Source organism: Chiloscyllium punctatum, chromosome 1 (genome assembly GCF_047496795.1).
Source record: "Chiloscyllium punctatum isolate Juve2018m chromosome 1, sChiPun1.3, whole genome shotgun sequence".
NCBI classification, from domain to species: Eukaryota; Metazoa; Chordata; class Chondrichthyes; order Orectolobiformes; family Hemiscylliidae; genus Chiloscyllium; species Chiloscyllium punctatum.
Window position 1 is genome coordinate 140,291,598 of NC_092739.1, and position 18,643 is coordinate 140,310,240.

Genomic DNA, 18,643 nt, shown 5'->3' on the forward strand with positions numbered 1-18,643 from the left:
GACAGAAATGAATCAAAAAGCAAGGAATAAAAACATTGAGGTTGAAAGCACGATAATAATGCTGAATATTTTGAGCATATTTGGAAACTCAGTTCTTGTTTCTGTTTCCAAGCTATGCTCTGCTGAATGATGCTCTGAAATCTCTCATTAATATAAGATCTCTTACAGCATTTGTTTAATCGCCTTAAAGTAACCTTTTGATTGTTTCTTTCAAGTTCGTGCATGATCTGGTCTCCTATCCATCCTGCAAGCACACTGATGGGCCACGTCCTCCTGTTTGTCTAAATTATGTTTTTGTTCTTGAGAAGGTTGACATCTTCCTGAAGTGCCCTTCCTGTTTTGAAACATTCTGAAATCAGTTTCTAAAATTGAAAGCTAAAGAAAACAGCAAAGCAGAGGAGAATGTCTGTATGGCTAATTGTGTTCATGTTAACAAGCACTCTCTATCCAGGTAACAAACTGCCTTGAATTTGGAGGCAGAATTATGAAAGAGTGATACATTATTGTTTGAATATCTCAAAAATGGAGCTGAAATATGAACACATACTGGTTCTATAATATTGCTTCTATAATATTCAGATTAAGAATCAAAGACTGAAGATTTATATATTTTCTTCATTCATTCACAGGATGACAGTGTTGCTGGCTTGGCAGCATTTATTAGGCAAAAGTGAGGACTGCAGATGCTGGAAACCAGAGTTTAGATTAGGGTGGTACTGGAAAAGCAGAGCAGGTCAGGCAGCATCCGAGGAGCAGGAAAATCGACATTTCGGGCAAAAGCCCTTCATCAGGAATGAAGGCAGGGAGTCTCCGGGGGAGACAGTGACAGCCTGGATAATTTCTACAACAGCACGGTGCAGGGATAGTTTCCACAAACATATTTGTTCCAGACTGCAGATTCCTATGGCAGTATATACTTTGAAGGACAGTCTGACTACCAACATTCTTTTGTTTTCCAAAGCCTTCCTGGGATTATCTAGTATGTGACGATACTGAGTAACAGCATCACTGAGTCTGTTGGAAAACTAAGTGAGCAAAAAGGATGGAGTATATCAATGAACCTGCATCCACAGTGTTTTCACATGCGGGAATCCGTATCCCCTGATACTTGCAACCACCAGGAAGAAGCTACTGTGGGGACTGCAGCCATCCAAACTGTTGAGGTCTATAAAGCCACAGGGAACCATCACAACCTACCAGTACTCAATCTTACCTCACTTAGGCAGTGCTCTGTAGGAGTAGAAACTAGAGTAAGTGACGTGAACAGGAAAATAGATTTTTAAAAATATTTTCTGGAGAATATTGTTACTTTAACCAGAGATAGTTAGCATGTAGAACTGTGAATTTATGTTTGTAGGATGAGATTTGGGGTTCAAAGGCCATGATAGTGCTAAGAAGCAGCGTTAAGCTTCACACAGGCAACCTCAGATACGTCACATCAGAAAGCAGGTTCATTATTAACTACACTGCTGGATTTTGAGAGATGGTGTGATATGTGTTTCATTAAACTAGTGAGTAAGATAACGTTTTCACAAAATAGTTTAAAAGAAAAAAAACACATGACTTTTGTATGTGTGAATTTAGTTTCTGTTTAGTATTAAAATAGTGTAAGTTAATATGTTACTGTTTTGCTTTATTTTGGAATTAATTCCCCTCCCCACTGACTCAACCACAGAAGAATCATTCCCACCCTTTCCCCCAACCTGCACCACTCTAAACAACTCTTGTACACTTCAAATTATCACTCCAGTAATACACCAAATCCGAGCATTCAAATAGGACCCCACTGGGTAAAGTTGGTGAAAAACTTACTTAAAATGTATGAAGCATGAGTGGGAAAATGTTGACAACTTCAAAGCTATCATCATGCTGGTGGATTCTGTCAGTGAAGCCAAATGGCCCACTCATTAGTTACGGGTGGGATTTGACTCTAACCACAACAATGAGCTACTAAAAGTAAAAGTCCTCCAGACTGCTAGGTGATGCAGCAATGACAACTGGGTAAAACCTATTAGAAAATTCATATGGCCTTTTGATATGAAAAAGCCAGGGACGCATGTAAAGGAATCAAAAAGAATCAACAAAGAAAATGGTTCCATTGAAAATAAACTCAGGAGAGGACTCATCACTGACAGTGATATCCAATTGAGTGAAGTGTGGTACACAATCTTAAACTGTACTATAGGATGTGAAAGTGTTGAAAAATGTGGTGCTGGAAAACCACAGCAGGCCAGGCAGCATCCAAAGAGCAGGAGAATCGATGTTTCGGGCATAAGCCCTTCTTCAGGCCTGCTGTGTTTTTCCAGCACCACATTTTTCAACTCTGGTACTCCAGCATCTGCAGTCCTCACTTTCTCCTATAGGGTGTGAAAGGTCGCTGAGAAAGCTGTAAAAGCCATAGAAAGTCTGACTGCCATGACAGAATTATCTACAATTGACTGGTTTTCAAATAGCAAAGTTCCATGTGCTGTTGATACACCAATTGGACCTATCAAACATGGAATACCAGCACTCCTTCAGTATCACAGGATTCCTATAGTGCGGATGCAGGCAACTCAGCCCATCAAGCCCACACTGACCTTCCAAAGAACATCAGACCCATACCCATACCCATACCCATACCCATACCCTGTAGTCCTGCATTTCCATGAGCAGTCCACCTGACCTACACATCCCTGAACACTGTGGATAACTTAGCATGGCTGATACACTTAAGCTGAACACCTTTGGGCTGTGGGAGGAAATAAGAGCACCCAAAGGAAACCCACGCAGACATGGGGAGAATGTGCAAACTCCACAAAGACAGTCGCCCGAGAGTAGAATTGAACATGAGCCCCTGGCGCTGTGAGGCAGCAGTGCTAACCACTGAGTCACTGAGCTGCCCCGCGTTACATAGGATAAAGGAGCAGAATTAGGCCATTCAGCTCATTGAGTCTTCTCCAACATTTGATCATGTCTCATACGTTTCTCAACCTCATTCTCTTGACTCTTCTATAACTTTTACTAATCAAGATCCTAACTATTTCTGCCTTAAAGACTCTTAATAACTTGCTCTCCTCAGTTTTCTGCAGCAATAAATTCTGCAGATTAACCACTCTCTGGTTCCTCCTCATCTCAGTTCTAAATAGTCATTCCTTCTCTCTGAGACTATGCCCACTGCACAGACACCTCTCTCTCTCTCTCTCTATCTCTCTCTGCTGAAGGTAAGGGAAGGGGTCGTATTCCAGGATATGCATGAGGCAAAATTTGTGTACCTTACAAGACCAAGAGCAATTGCAACAATAATTGAGATAACTCCTCCCTGCTCATGGTAGGAAAAGGTATTTAGCTGTGTGGCTAGGGTCAAACTGCAGATTCAGGCTGAATGCATCCATCAGAGATTCCAGTGTACTTTCTCCAATTTTCAATTCACCTGGCTTTCTCAGGTGATCAGCAGAAGGAGAATTGGCAGGAGGAAAAGGAGGCAACTATGTACCATCTTTATCGATTTCACTGAGGTATTTCGCCAGGTCAGCACAGATGGTCTATTCGAGCTGCTGAAGCTGTTCAATGTGATCCCTACTTTCCATGATAACATAAAGGGTAAGGTCAGATTTAGAGTGGGGTCAAACAGAATCATACTCTGGTACTTACACTCTAGCATATTGTTCTCTTTACTACTGTCTTCAGTATTTTCTACAAAGTCGAGAGTTTGAGATATCCTGATGAAGGTCTTATGCCCGAAACGTTGATTCTCCTGCTCCTCGGATGCTGCCTGACCTGCTGTGCTTTTCCCGCACCACACTCTCGACTCTCCAGCATTTGCAGTCCTCACTTTCTCCTGGTATTTTCTACAAAGTATTTCTCCAAGAAAAAACTGATGGAAAGCTGTTAGCTTTAGCTAAGAACCAATCAAGTCGATCCAAGTTCTCCTCAGAGAGTTGATGTATTCTGACAATGCCACATTAGCGTTTCATTCCCAGGAGCACATTCAGTGGCAAATGGAAAGACTTTTATTCTTAACGACCATCAGCATCAGTAATACAAATGTCATGATTGATGATGATCCCATCTATTAGCAATGACAGATTGACCCTATGGGTTGTTGATAGCTTCATATATCGTGGCTCCAAAATTGTCAGTAATCTGTCACTTGATTCTGGACAAAATATGCTGGACAGAGAAAAGACTGACCACTTTCCACCCTTGACATCTCAGAACAACCTTGGCAGCTTTTGGCAGGACACAATCACCAACTCAGATGTGCTAGAGGGTGCAAATTTGATCAGAATATAATAATCGTGAAGCCAACAATGTTTGCAATGGCTTGGCCACATTCATCAGATGGGCGATGGCCAAGGGCATAAGAAGTTCTCTACAATGAGCTATTCACAGGGGCACAGCTCATGGGCATCGTTACCTCACTATGAAGACACATGAAAGTGAGCTATGAAGATCGCAGACATTGCCTGTGGCAACTGAAAGCTAGTTATGACAGCAGTGATCCCTGAGAGTTGACAATGAGGAAGAGTGAGGTGATGGTCTCGTGGTATGATTGAGAGTTGACAATGAGGAAGAGTGAGGTGATGGTCTCGTGGTATGATTGTGAGACTATTAGTGCAGAGACTCAGGCGGCATCTGTGAACCTACATTTAACTTTTGTCATGGTAGAATTTGCATTCAACTTTTTTAAAAGTAATCTGGATTTAAGTAGTCTAATGAAGGCCATGAAACCATTGTTGATTGTTCGAAAAAAAAACTAACCGGCTCACTATTATCCTTCAGGGAAGGAAATCTGCCATCTTCACCTGATCTGGCCTATATTTACTTCACACTCACAGCAACTTGGTTAACTCTCGATTACCCTCTGAAATAGCCGAACAAGCTACTCAGTTGTAAGAACTATTAGAAAGTCTGAAAAAAACAATGAAACCGCATCACCAATCTGGCATTGACTGAAATATTCAAAATGACAATGACAAGAGTAGTCCTATTTACCCTGAAAAGTCTGTCTTATTAACATCTGAGGGCTTGTCTTAAAATTGGGAGAGCTATCTCACAGACTAGTCAAGAACACAATCAAACTCACAGAATCAGACCTTACAGACAATGTCCCAGATACACCATCAACATCTCTGGATACATCCTGTCTGATTGGCAGAAAAGACCTAGCAGACGAGGTAGCACAGTGGTATTAAGGGGGAGTGTTCACCACTTGCCTGGATGGCTCCAGCTCCAACAGCACTCAAGAAGCTTAGCACTATCCACTTCAAAGCAGCCTGCTTGATTAGCACCATACCCACAAACATTCACTTTGTCCACTTTTGATGCTCTGTACCAGCAGTGTGTACCATCAATAAGATGCACTGTAGAAATTTTCCAAAACTTCCTCAAACAGCAGCTTCCAAAACCACAAGCACTACAACCTGGGACAAGGATAGCAGCTCACATTTATTGAAATTAAATTCCATCTGCCAATCCTCAGCCCATTGGTCCATCTGATCAAGGTATCATTGTACTCTGAGATAACTTTCTTCACTGTCCACTACACCTCCAATTTTGGTGTCATCTGAAAACTTACTAACTATACCTCCTATGTTCGAATCCAAATCATTTCTATAAATGACAAACTGACCTCTACGATATACCTCTGCTCACAGGCCTCCATTCTGAAAAATAATCCTCCACAACCACGCTCCGTCTCCTACCTTCAAGCCAAAATTGTATCCAATTGGCTAGCTCCTCTGGAACCCATGTGGTCTAACCGTGCTAACTAGAAAGGTACAGCAGGTCAGACAGAATCCAGGGTGCAAGAGAATCGATGTTTCGGGCATAAGCCCTTCATCATTCCTGATGAAGGGCTTATGCCCTCAATTCTCCTGCTCCTCGGATGCTGCCTGACTGGCTGTGCTTTTCCAACACCACAGTCTCAACTCTGATCTCCAGCATCTGCAGTCCTCACTTTTTCCAACCGTGCTAACCAGTCTACCATGTGGAACCCTACTGAAGTCCATGCAGACAACATACACTGTTCTGCCTTCATCAATCCTTGTCACTTCTTCAAAAAACTCAATGAATTTCATGAAGTTCAATGTCTACCTATTTCATTAGTATATCCTGTATTGTGGAGGGAAATTAAAATTAATGTTTTGGGTCCAAAGACTCTTCTTCAGAACTGATGGTATGTCGGAAAAGGTTGATATTTATACAGAAGGTTCATACTGTACCTCCTCCCACCCCCATCCCATCTTCCCACACACAAAGCCATGTTGACTTTCCAAATCAGTCCTTGCCTTTCCAAACGTGTGTAAATCCTGACCCTCAGAATTCCGTCCAAGAACTTATCCACCACTGACATCAGGCTCACCGATCTGTAGTTCCATAGCTTTTCCTCACCACTTTTCTTCAATAATGGCACCAGATTAACCACCCTCCAGTCTTCTGGTATCTCATCTGTGGGTGTCAATAATACAAATGTCTCAGCAAGCGACCCAGCAACCTCTTCCCTAGCTTCCCACAAAGATCAAGGATCCACTGGGAAAAGGTTGGTATTTATACAGAAGATGGGGGGAGGGGAGGTAGAATATGCATCCTCTGTAGAAATATCAACTTTTTCCAACATACCATCAGTTCTGAAGAAGAGTCATTGGACCCAAAAAGTTAACTTTAATTTCTCTCCACATATGCTGTCAGACCTACTGAGTTTTACCAACAATTTCTGTTTTGTTTTTATCTCACTAAATCTTTCTTACTTTGTTGAGCCTGTCACATGTTCTTATATGTAAGGAAGAGCTATTTTCAATGATAATTGATTCTTAAAAACCTCAGGACCCACTCATACCTTCATCCAAAGATGTGCAGGTTAGGTGAATTGGCCATGCTAAATTATCCATAGTGTTTAGGGATATGTAGATTAGGTGCATTAGTCAGGGGTAAACGTAGAGTGCAGGTAATAGGGTAGGGAAATGGGTCTGGGTGGGTTACTCTTTGGAGGGTCGGTGTGGACTTGTTGGGTCAAATGGCTTGTTTCCATACTGTAGGGATTCTATGATTGTATGATCTGTACCCTTTTCAAAACATTAAGCATATTCCCAGTGAGAAATCCAGGTGTTGAGTACAAAGCAGCAGTTTGACTTCAGGTGAGTGCATGTAGCAGTACATATCCTCTGAAAAATGGATCTCTTGCACATATTGACAACTGAGAAACAAGGAGAAAGTGAGGACTGCAGATGCTGGAGATCAGAGCTGAAACACATTTTCAACTGAGAAACAAGGACCTTGCAGCAATCAATTGATTACCAACTATTATACAAATAATCCAATCTATGGCTCATCATGTTATGTGAAATCTTTGTCGAGTTACTTACTTTAAGGTAGATTTGCTGATGCCATCCTCTTTCAGGGATCCTCATGGCTGAGTTGGTTTGGGGAAAACCACATAGTGGCCAAACCAGAAGAGGCTCTTGTCTCAAGCAAGATACAGCTTATTACAATGCATGATATACTAATGAGATAAGTAGACCTTGTTACAGAGATTATGAGGAAAACCCAGATCATAGAATAGAATCCCGAAGAAGCAAGCTATTCGACCCATTGAGTCCACACCAACCCTCTGAAAAGCATCCCAATCAGAATCACCCTCTACTCCTGTAACCCTTCATTTCCCATGGCTACCCACCTAACCTGCGCAACTTTGGACTGTGGGAGGAAACCAGAGTACCTGGAGGAAACTCACACAGACATGGGGAGAATGGGCAAACTCCACAAAGATAGTTACCTGAGGCTGGAATCAAACCCAGGTGCCTGGAGCTTGTGAAGTAACACTGAGTCACTGTGTCACCCTGGTAGGTCTTACTGCTTCAAGGTTCTAAGTTGTGCTCTCATTAAAGCAGCATCTCACCTTTGGATCATCAGCCAGGATGTGATAACTCAGCAGAGGGTGCAGAGATTTACCAGGATGGTTTTTTTCTGAGCTGGAGAATTTCATCTCTGCTGACAAACTGGACAGACTGGGGTTGTTTTTCCTTAGAGATTGAGAGGGGGCATGTTTGAGATGTATAAAATTATGAGGGGCATAAATAGGACAGACAAGAAGGAACTTTTCCCCTTGGTGGAGGGATTAATAACCAGGGGTGTAAGTTAAAGGTACAGGACAGAAGGTTCAGAGGAGATGTGAGGAAAAATGTTTTCACCCAGAGGGAAGTAGGAGTCTAGAACTCACTGTTTGGAAGAGGCTGGAAGAGGTAGCAACCCTCAAAGCATTTAGGATGTACTTAAATGTGCACTTGTGGTGCCAAGGCATACAAAGCTATAGGCCAAGTGCTGGAAAATGGGATTTCAAGTCAGGTGGATGTTTCTGACCAGCAAAACCATGATGGGCCTAAGGGTCTTTTTAATGCTGTAATCTCCAGAACACTATAGCTCTATTCAAATCCAGCAACAAGGCCACCCTGACCCTGAACTGTCCAGAATTATCGTCATTGTTTCCTGTGAATTTATACAATTTAGTCAAATGTGTACTGTACCTAATTCAATTTATCTCTGAAGAAAATTTCGAAACATTTCTCACACTTTTCCTCAAAGGTAGATCAGGAACACCTCCAGAGTATACATCACACTAATGGCTCCCTAGTGTCATAGACTCATTGGCTCACAGACATCAATCGCCTCTGCATCCTCTCTAATACTATCACATATTTTCCAGCTGGACTGATAAATACTTGATAGCAGATGAGACTGAGCTCAAGGGAAAAGAAATATTGTCAATACTAGTCTAGTCTCACAGGCATCCTTTTTGCTTGACTATCTGTAAGCATTTCTGGAGCCAGTGATTGAGGACTTCATACACTGGGTTACCTACCTGACTGGTGGGAAGATCCCATGTGATATCATTAGACTAGAGAGCTCTAAAATGAAAAGGGAAGCAGGCTACAAGAAATACTGTGAAATGTCTGTGTTCAGAGCATGACTCCGAGGTTCGTGATCTGGGGATAAGAATTTGGAATAAAGTCACATGTCTGACTTATGGCCCCCGTGATTTTCCGTCTGTTAAAGTGAACTCATGAAGAGAATTTCTTCCTGATGCACGCATTTCAGCAGAATGGAACATGTCATTTTGAAAACATTCCTAAGGGCTTCATGGCCCCAATAGTTTTACGATGGTCTGAAATTCTCAGCATTTTTGCTTTATGCAGGTAAACCCAGCTTGAAGCAAATATGAGCAGGTTGTCTGGTACATAGATTTGGACTTATTATGATGCAGTTTGATTGATGTTTTCTATTCCTGACTGCCTAGCATTCTTTGTGCATTCCTCTTATTTATTTATTGTCAAAAGCAATATATTAGAATCGCTAAAAATCTAAAATTCAGATGTGTAATTTTCTTTTATATGACAAACTGGAAATCTACCTTTGGGGTCCAACCCTCTGCTTTGATGGTAAGTGAATTGTTCTCCCTCACCCCATCATATTCCCCTCCCCATCAGGCAAGTTTGGAAGTGAGGAGGCATTAAATCAAGCAGAAGGCTTGGTCAGGATCCTGCAGCACTCCTTGCTCAAAAGTCTCATTGTCATCTGGGCTCTCAGTCAAATTGCATAATGACACTTGGCTTTAAGCACAGATAACCATTGGAGTGTTCATGCATCTAAGCCCCTGCTCGATTGACACCTCTGGCTTTTTGATCTCCATCAATTTCACGATATTTGTATACACAAGTTTAAGTGGTTTCACATATATGGGGAAGGCAAACTTATATATTCCCAATATTTTATAGGGGAGGCGATAGGCTAATGATATTATTGCTCAATTATTAATCCAGAAGCTCAGTTAATGTTCTGAAGACCCAGGTTCAAATCCCACCATGGAAAATGGCGGAATTTGAATTCAATAAGAGAAAATCTGGAATCAAGAGTCTGCTGACAACCATGAAAATCTGGTCAATTGTCATAAATTCCCATCTGGTTCATTCATGTCCGACAGGGAAGGAAATCTGCCATCCTCACCTGGTCTAGCCTACATGTGACTCCAGACCCACAACAGTGTGACTGATTTTCAAATGGCCTCTGGGCAATTAGGGATGGGCAATAAATGCTGGACTAGTCAGCAGTGTCCACATCTTGTGAATGAATAATAAAAACAATTCCTTGCACTTTAAGGTGTTGAAAGTTTAACGGGTCTGGATTATTGCACCTTTTTAAAAGTTTTTTTTAAATACATCCGACTGCCTTGATAGAAAACATCGCTACTATTCAGCATGTAGGAGGTGGATATGCGTGGAAAGTCCACACATTAGTATGGCAGGCACGAGTGGCAATGTGAGATGCTTAGGGGGATATGAGGTGGCATTGGTGGCCTGAGGGTCAATGGTGGTATCTTTAGGGCACCTGTGGCCATATACCATGATATGATAAGGGAATGTATGGGATTTGAGGAGGAGCAGCATGGAGGCTGTTTGATCTTTTACACAGGCTGCCTCTTTGGGGATAGCCCCTATGGCTATATCGCAAATATCTCTGGGGTCACCAAACATGACTTCAACCAGCACCTACTCCCTTGTACTGAAGACTGTGCCTCCAAAACTGATATTTTGTAGACTTGACCTCCTCCAGAGGTCCCCAACATCACAGATACCAGTCTCCAGCTGTTTCGATTCATGGTTAAGCTTTTTTTTATATAAAATCTTCATTGAATCCAAGTGTCATCATCTTTGGTGGGATCCAAAACCACATCCCCAGAATTTTAGCTTGGGGTTCCGGGATACTAGTCCAGTGACATTACTCTTGTGCCACTGACTCCTCGAGAGCCCAATTTTCACACAATGGTCTCATATTAATAAAGCTGCAGTCTCAAAATGGCAGCCACACTGTAGTCATGGTAACTGACCATCGAGCTGTGCCAGTCCAGCTCAGACTGTTTACTCAGTGCATCATCTTGACCGTGCTGTGTACAGGTACTGACAAACCTGCTGTATATTTCTAGAATTTTCCTGACATTGCCCACATTTGCAGATCTTCTATTTTTGCTTTTTTTTTCAAAGTATTACCATGTTGTGGTCAGCAAAATCATGAACAGTGAATCTCAAGTTGCTTGTTCTAATTGACATTTACTCTGAAAAGTGTTCTGGTGGAGCAGAACCAAGACCTGTAATTCTCTCTGGAATTATGCATTACATCAGTTTCCTTTTCTAGCTAAATTACATCATTCAGGCCCCATGGCACTCAAGCATGTAGTTCTGTAAGATGCCTAATAGCTTTAACCTAGATGTGACCAGGCTGTTGTAGAGCTGCTTGCTTCACACAGTATGTTTCCGAAATGATTTTTCCAATGCCGATTATGAGACACGAGAGATTTGTGTGTTCAGTTGATATTCAGACAGCTAACTGAAGCATAAAAAAAACATTTTAGTCCAACAAGGTAAAGTACATTAGGGATTTTCCATGTCTGCACTTGCCAGCCGATGATTTTCCAATTACCAAAGGTTATATTTGGAACCTGCAGGAAGGGATCTGAAGGTTATCGGGCAAGTTCCATCACAGAGTGGACAGGGCTAAAATGGTCTCTCTTTATTGTTGTAGCTCTATGAATAAACATATCCAAGAAGTATATCTGTTGGTGTATCTGATCATCTTCAAGACACATCAGCAGAAAGGAGATCCATCGATCTTGTGCCAAGCATATTTTTATTTTATTCAGTCACAGGATGTAGGCGTTGCTGGCTAGGCCAACATTTATTGCTCAGAGGGCAGTTAAGAGTCAACAGTATCGCTGTCGGTCTGGAGTCACACATAGGTAAGTATGACAGCTTCCTTCCCTTAAAGGACATTGCTGTCCCAGGTGAGTTTTTTTCTGACAACCAGTAGACCCTTGATTCCAGTTTGTTTACTGAATTCAAATTCCACCATCTACCATAATGGGATTTGAACCCAGGCTCCCAAAACATAGTTTCTGGAGTCCAGTGATAATACCACTAGACTATTGCCCTGCATTCCTGTTGACTGATTATGACAGGAACTAGGAGAGTGAGGTGCATCCAACATTCACCGTCATACAGGCTCCAATTTGTTCTCGCTCCTTAAATCTGGGTCTTACTTACTTTGTCTTTCCTGTACGCTTTCCTTGTAAGAAGATGTGAAAAAATTATCACCGCGATCTGCCACTGCTAAAATAAAGGCTGCCTCCAATGCCAAACATTCCTGCAATCACTGAAGATGTGGATCACTACAATTCCTTAGATGTAGGAATTGGATATACATAGCAAATCAATCAGCAACTTGAAGATTAAGAGTAGATTAACAGTTCAGGTGTAAAGCTTTCATCCATTCCTGACTGAATTGGAGCTTTCTGGGGGATCAGACTTTCACCTGATACACTGGAGGCAATTATATATCATGATATGATAAATGTCTGGCAGTGAACTAGTAATTAAGTCATAAATAGTTTGAAAAATTTCCTTTACCACATTAGAGATGTTTATAAAGATTAGCAGAACCTGCCCCACCATCATTAGGCTCCCCCCACTCCAACACTAATTCCCCAGAATGAATCACTACCTCAAGCTCACTGCAAACTCTTCCAGTTTGTTATGCAATTGTGGTGCTGGATCTGATTCAGGAGATGTCATCGACATGAAGAGTAACAACAGGAATTAATTTTTTTACTGATGGTTTGTGTCATTGCCCCATTGACACTGCTGCATCCCGAGTTATCTTTTTTTAAATCCAACAGCTGAGAAAGAACTTGTACACAACATATTATAAAGCTATGAGGGGAATTGTTAGGAATCGGCAATCTGGGCTTTGGTGAGATTTGTGACAGAATCAGACAAGAAGTCTGGTGGTGTCCGTCTCGACATTGGAACCAACTCGCTCCATCATATATGCTTTTCCCAAGTGGCATGGTGAGAGTGTTGCTAGGCAGTGACAAATCTGTTCAGTGCTTGTTAAGTGCCTTGTCAATGGCCCAGCGCATCTCATTAATAAAAACTGAAAGAACTGCAGACGCTGTAAATCAGAAACAGAAACAAAAGTTGCTGAAAAAGCTCAGCAAGTCTGGCAGCATTTGTGAAGAGGAGTCAGAGTTAGCGTTTCGGGTCTGGTGACTCTTTCTCAGAACACTGGTTTTGAGGAAGGGTGACCAGACCTGAAATGTTAACTTTGATTTCTCTTCACAAATGTTGCTAGACCTGCTGAGCTTTTCCAGCAACTTTTGTTTTTGCACCTCATTAATATTCCACTTTCTATTTTAACCAGACTCACCAAACAAGCTAGACTCAACTTGGAACCAGACTGGGTACCTGGTGGATTCAGCTCATCAATTGCTCCAAATGACCCCCATGTTGCCCATAATCAAACTGCAACTGAGGGTATGATGCATAGGTACAGCCACAAGTCCATGGACGTTAGCATCTGGAAAAGACCATTTACTTACACCTCAGCACATTAGCTTCTCTCACTGCCTCTTTGCCACAGAAACTCTTGAACTTGTCACCCAAGGCTTTAACTCTCTACTTTAGGTTTTCCCTTTCTTGACTTTCCATCAACTCCATTTGTGTTAAGCTTTGCCAACTGTCTCTGAACTTCAAAAAGTTCTTAGGTGCCACCTCCCTTGCTCTAACTGACATCAATTTATATTCTTGTACATTCTACTTGGTTCTAATCATTCCAACACTTGCCACAGGTTAATTCAGGGATGGAAGGGGGAAATCGCACAATGTTTTCCTCATTTGGATATTGGCTTTTAATTCTGAAAGAGGTGACAATTTCATAATTTTAAAGCACATTGCCTTGAATTTTCAATGCCTGGACCACTGTAATTTTTCATAAGTGGCTCCACTTATGATAAGGCCAGTGAGAAAGAACAGGGTGATTTAGTTTGGAATGTGAGTTTGAATTACCAGAGACATGGAAAGAATGAAAGTCTTGTTTCTCAAAGGATATTCATGGTCATAAGTTAAGGAATGTCAAGCCTTAACCTAATTTTCTGTCAACATTAATTTATGGCACATGAAGAGGCTGTATCATCTGATCAGGAATGTTGCCATATCTTAGAATAATTGGCAATAGCAACATATTAGCAGCAGCCTATCTCTAGTGGGCATAAAAGATTCTGTGGTGCTTTTCCAATGAAGATCAGAGATCTCCAATATTTATCACTTATCTAGCCTCAATTTAATAAATCATTCAGTAGCTCTCTCATGAGACATTGTCTTCCACAAGATGGCTCCCATATTTCCTACATTACATTCATGACATTCTTCAGAATTACTACATTGACTACTTTCAGAATGTGGACAGAGCTTTATTCAAATGTAAGTCTTTCCTTTATCATTAGTTGCCTCCAGCAGAGGGCTGGGGCTAGAGGGGAATTAAAGTGCCAATCTGACAAAGCTGCCAATTTGGTGGTTTGCCATAGCCAAATATTAGCTGAGCCCATATGCTGCACCTTAACAGAGGTGATCGAAACTTGTTTTATTTCCGTCAATAGCAGCTATTCAGAAATATATTTTCATATATCTCTAGGTTCAATGTATCACTAACATCCAACTGGCAGCAAGAATCAGAAAGAACAGAGGATCACAGCACCAGAGATAGTTTAAGCTGCTGTAGGGAAGTCTGGCACAGGCAAGGGAACTTAGGGATGGGCAATAAATGCTGGCCAGCCAGCGAAGCGCACATCCCACAAAATGAGTAAATTTTTAAAAAGCCATTAATCACCAAACATCCTCTTTCTTTGCTGCAAAGGTAAAGGACAGGGCATAATTAGACTGACAACAATGGCAAAGGGAAAAGGACAGTGGAAAGTTGAAATGGAAACCAATGTCATAGAGACGTTCTCATGACTTTCTTTCTTATCTTAATCGCAGAAATGACCTAATATTGTACATACTTACCCAGTCTTATACATTTAATTATTTTGTTTTTGCTTTGGCAAAATTGTAGAGTACAAGTCAGAGTACATCATGTTCAAACTTTTTTAGGTAGTACTGGAAATCACCACCAAATCAGTAAGGTGAACTATTTTTGGTTTTGATTAATTAAGAAGTTAAACTTATGCTATTGGTACTTTTTCCATTTTTTACCCCTTCCTTTTCTCCATTTCTGATTCTTCTAATTTTTCTTCAGGTTCATCAAAGGCAGATTTAAATCCCTTTTGGATTTCCCCCTCGCACCCCCTCTCCTCCTTTTGACTGAAGCTACTTGTTGACAGGGTTACCTGTAAAGCCTGAACAATGCTGTGGTGTTGGGCACTGCTAATACAACCTTCAGCAATGCTCCTAACAATCAAAAATTTGCTTTAGATTATGAAAGGCTTTACTTTTTTGCCCAGCAATATCATTGGCAATGGTGCCATCTACAGCATGCAAAGTTCTCCAGCAAAAACAGGGAAGTAGATGTCACCACTCACAAGTGGAAAAAACTTACCTGGGGACAATATTTTAAAGCATTCATCTATAACATAAATTTGGAATCAGCCCTGTTTTACGGAATGGAGATAATTTACTAGTTTAGTGGTGGCATTTTGCATCAAAAGGTTGTGAGTTCAAATCTCACACTGGGACTTAAGCAGATTCTCAAGGTTGTGGAATAGAGTTTCGAATGATTAGAGGTTTGTTCTCTTTCAGATTTTAAAGTAAGGAACTCCTTGCCTGGTCAGTTCAATATATCAGAGCCTTTTCTACATCATTTTAAGAACAGAACAGAATTCCCTGGTGCCAATGGTAGTGTAAATCTGAAAAGCAACAAAATTGAAACAGAAGGTCCTATAGTATTCCTCAAAGAAAGATTCCAAAGTTCTCCCACTGATCAACTTAACATGCATAACCCAAGGAACACCACCCAAAGGATTAACTGATCACCCAATATTGTTAGCATTTGTAAGATTTCATTATTTTTCAGGTTTGCACAGAGAACATCTCAAAAGTAAGTCATTCTTATAAAGTGTTTACATTATTCTGAAGACATGATAGTTGTGATACACAGATTAATTCCTCCGAAGGAAAATTATTAAAGAAGCCAATCTAATTAAACTACCTTAATCAAAACAACACCAGGATATTCAAATACATGTAGCTTGGTTGACCATACCTCAAGGATGTTGAACAAACAGCGTTTCCCAGCTACTGTTACTCGCTCTTCCCCATAAAAAGTTGCTTTCAGTAGAAATTCGGCTGACACAATGTAACCAAGCCAGGAATAAAAGTCAGAGCCTCTCTCTTCCAGCTCAGATGATACCCCAAAGACCATCTACCTCCAGCTCCATAACACTTCCTCTCCACCCTGTAATCGCTCACCTTCAGCAGAAATCCTCATTTGTGCCTTTGCTACTTCTACATTCAACTTATGCTGACACTATCTGAGTAGGTCTCTAACCTTCCACCTTCTGTAATCTTGGATTCATACAAAACTCTGCTGACCATATCCAAACTTGTCCCAGGTCTTGCTTACCCATCACTCCTGCTCATCTTGATATACGTTGGCACCCAGTTTGGCAACCCTCCATTTTAAGATTCTCATCCTTGCGATCAAACCTCCATGTGTTTCCCGCACCATGTCTGTCCCTGCCTCTGTAATCTCCTGTGTTCCTTCAATTTTTTTGAATCTAAGGCTTTCTTCACTGCAGCGTTGGCACCCGTATCCTTAGTCTAAAAAAATGCTTCTGGCATTTAACAGACGTGCAGACTCCAAAAATATTTGGTATTTTGAAGGAGGAACCCGTGTTGGTTCATCTCAGTGATATGCATCAGTGGTTAACCATTTACATTGCGCATTTAAAAAGGACCGTTGTTCACTGATATTAAGATTTTTGTACTTTAAATGAAGTCCTTCTTTTGTGAATCTTTCCTCTTTCTCCCATGACACTCCTTGTTATATATCCATATGCAGTTTGATATCAATTTTTGCTTGACAATGTCCCTGTTTAGTAAGTGCTGTGCTATAGATGTTATGTACATGCAAGATGTTATTGTTGATAATGCAAAAGATTGCATGGCACGGTTGACAAGGAAGAGGGGAATTCCCCAGGTGCTCTAGCCAATATTCCTTCCTACACCCACATCACTGAACAAATAGATTGTCTAGTGGTTATCCAACCACTGTATGTGGGTTCTAAATGCGTGCCAATTTGCTGACTTTTGTCAACATTATAATACCAATTATGCTCCAAGAGTACGTTGTGCCCTCTTGAGGTTGTTAGAGGTACTATAAGAATGCAAGTCAATTCATAGAATCCCTACAGCACTCCAGCCCAACAAGTCCACACCAACCCTCTGATAAGCAAACCACCCAACCCATTTCCTGATATTTATCCTGACAAATGCACCTAAACTGCGCATCCCTGAACACTATGGGCAATTTAGCATGGCCAATTCACTTAACCTGTACATCTTTAGGCTGTGGGAGGAAACTGGAGCACCCCCATGCAGACACAGGGTAAATGTATAAACTCCACACAGATAGTCACCTGAGGTTGGAATTGAACCCAGGTCTCTGGTGCAATGAGGCAGCAGTGCTATCCACTGAGCTACTGTGACACCCCAAATGGCTTCCTTCCAGAAACATTGCTAAATTTGTTGAGAAAGTAGAGTTTCTATTATATTCTATCACTCCTCCAAGACCGTGTTAGGGAACTGGAGCGGGAGCTGGCTGAACTTCGGATCATTTGGGAGGCAGAGGCTGTGATAGATAAGAGTTACAGGGAAGTAGTTACTCCTAGGCAGGAAGAAAGCTGGGTGACTGTTCGAAGGGGGAAAAAACAGTCAGTGAAAGGATCCCCTGTGGTCGCTCCCCTGAAAAACATGTATAACATTTTGGATACTGTTGAGGGGACAACTTACCAGGGGTATGCAGTGGGGCTCAGGTCTCTAGCACAGAGCCTGTCCCTGTTACACAGAAGGGAAGGAGGAGAGTGTTAGTCATTGGGGACTCAATAGCTAGAGGCTCAGATGGAAGGTTTGTTGGGAATGTATGAGCGTTGCCTCCGAGGTGCCAGGGTCCCTGATGTCTCGGATTGTACCTTTGGAGTCCTGAAGGAGAGGGTGACCAGCCTCAAGTTGTTGTCCATGTACATACCAATGACATAGGTAGAAAGAGGGATAGGGATGTAAGGCAGGATTTCAGGGAGCTAGGGTGGAAGCTGAGAGCTAGAACAAACAAGAGTTGTCTCTGGTTTGTCACCCGTGCCACGTGATAGTGAGGCAAGGAATAAGGAGAGAGATCAGATGAACATGTGACTGCAAGACTGGTACAGGAGGGAGGGTTTCAGGTTCTTGGATAATTGGGGCTCATTCTGGGGAAGGTGGGACTTGTACAAACAGGACGGTCTTCACTTGAACTAGAGGGGTACTAATATCCTGGGTGGGAAATTTGCTGATGCTTTTTGCGTGGGTTTAAACTAGCTCAGCAGGGGGATGGGAACCTGAGGTGTAGTTGCAGTGCATAGGAGGATGAGAGTAGGAAGGACAGGGACAGAATTTTGGGGTCACAGGAATGTGCTGGCAGACAGCAAACTGGCTTGAAGTGTGTCTACTTCAATGCCAGAAGTATCCGAAATAAGGTAGGTGAGTTTGCAGCATGGATAGCTACCTGGGACTTTGATGTTGTGGCCATTTGGGAGACATGGATAGAGCAGGGTGAGGAATGGATGTTGCAGGTTCCAGGGTTTAGACCT